Raw genomic sequence first — 2,336 nt, 5'->3', positions numbered from 1 at the left:
GGAGGTTTTATTTAACCCTAATGCTATTTCTTGGCTGCTGTTTTATGTTTATCTCAGGACCCTGATAGTAGTTCAGATGATAGTGGTTTTGATTCGACTCCTCTTGCCAGCCCTCCTGGTTCACCAGTAGACTCTTTTCCACCCCCAACTATGGAGCCCCAGTACATTAGTTCAGACTTTGAGGAGGATCCGTCTGAGGACAGTGTTGCCCTTATGCCTGTTTCTCCCTTAATACCATACCAGATTTGGGAGCAACTAAAAGGGAAAGAGAAGCAACTAAAAGGGAAAGTGAAGGGAAGAAAATGAAGTTTGAGGATTCAGAACCGGACCAAAGAAACTCTAAGTTTAGAGGAAAGTTTGGGAGGAATGTTAGCAATGCTAGACTGAAATTCCAGAAGTTTAAGCCTCAAAATGGGAATCAAAAGAATCGTTTCCAGAAAGCCGGACAACCAACAAGAGATAATAGACCCCAGATATAAGAATGCAATAATTGTGGAAAAAGACACCTGGAAGATGTAATAAGCTCAACGTGACATGTTTTAAGTGTAACCAGAAAGGTCATTACTCATCAGAATGCACAAATGGTGTAGGGATGCCAGAAATAACTTATTTTAAGTGCGGGAAAGTTGGCCATATGGCAAGGAATTGCAAGGAGCCTTTTCAGAATGCAAATGTTTTAAGGATTGCTGGACCACCGCCTTTACCAGCACAATCAGTTCAGCAAAGGGCACGGACGTTCAACATGATAATGAAAGATGCAATGCAGGACGCGGAATGTGGTAGCAGGTACGCTTGCTATAAATTCAGTAGAAGTTAAAACGTTAATGTATTCTGGAGATACTAGATCATTTATTTCCGAAAGTGTTGTTGATAGACTAAAGTGCGTTGCGTACCCTTTAGAATCTAATTTGATTATATAAGTAGCGAACAAGGAAAGTGTTGCTGCCAATAGAATTTGTCCTAGTTGCGATATAGTAAAAGAAGGTCGACATTTTTCTGCCAACTTAATACCGTTTAAGTTAGGAGAATTTGAAGTTATTGTCGGAATAGATTGGTTAGCGAACCACGATGCGCCGATCGAATGTAGAAGTAAGAAAGTGAAATTGAGGACCAAGGATGGAACTAAGGTGATATATAAAGGAAAGAAGTAAGATCGGAAATTTCTAACAGTAATTCTGACAAGAAGATTGTTACGACAAGGATGCGAAGCTTATTTGGATCATGTAAAGGATGTAAAGAAGGAATCCTTCTGGATTGAGGACATTCCTGTGGTTAAAAAGTTTCCCGATGTATTTCCCGATGAATTACCTGGATTACCTCCGGATCGAGAGATTGAATTCACGATTGATTTGGCTTCTAGAACGGAACCAGTTTCGAAAGCTCCTTATCGAATGGCGCCCATTGAAATGAAGGAATTGGCGACAAAATTGCAAGAATTGTTAGATAAAGGAGTTTTCGACCGAGTGTGTCCCCGGGGTGCACCAGTGCTGTTCGTGAAGAAGAAAGATGGAAGTATGAGATTATGTATCGATTATCGCAAACTCAATAAGTTGACTATCAAGAATAAGTACCCTCTACTGCGAATTGATGATTTGTTAATCAACTGAAAGGAGCTACATGTTTCTCGAAGATCGATTTAAGATAAGGATATCATCAATTGAAGATTAAGGCGGAAGATATACCCAAGATGACATTTTGAACGAGATACGGACGTTATGAGTTCTTGGTAATGGCATTTGGATTGACAAATGTGCCAGTTGCTTTTATGGATCTTCTGAATTGACTATTTAAGAATTACTTGGACAAGTTCGTAACAGCATTCATTGACGATATTTTGATTTATTTAAAGACGGAAGTGGAACACGTGGAACCTTTGAATATTTCTTTGGAAATTCTGAGGAAAGAGAAGTTGTACACAAAGTTTTCTAAATGTGAATTTTGGTTAGAGGAAGTTCAGTTTCTTGGACACGTAGTCAACTGTGAAAGCATCAAAGGAGATGCTACAAAGATCAAAGCTATTATGAATTGGGAAAGACCAAAGAGTACAACAGAACTAAGAAGTTTTCTAGGATTGGCTAGATATTATCGGCGATTCGTTCAAGATTTTTCTAAGATTGCAGTTCCACTGACTAAGCTGACAAGGAAAAATGAAAAATTTGTTTGGAAAAATAAGTGTGAAGAAAGCTTTCAGGAACTAAAGAAAAGATTAGTTTCAACACCAGTATTGGTTCTACCTGATGAGAAAGGCGAGTTTGTGATATATAGCGATGATTCGTATAAAGGATTAGGTTGTGTGTTGATGCACCATGGAAATGTGATAGCCTATGCATCACGTC

This window comes from Apium graveolens, unplaced genomic scaffold (genome assembly GCF_009905375.1).
Source record: "Apium graveolens cultivar Ventura unplaced genomic scaffold, ASM990537v1 ctg3736, whole genome shotgun sequence".
Taxonomy (NCBI): domain Eukaryota; kingdom Viridiplantae; phylum Streptophyta; class Magnoliopsida; order Apiales; family Apiaceae; genus Apium; species Apium graveolens.
This window is presented reverse-complemented; position numbering follows the sequence as displayed.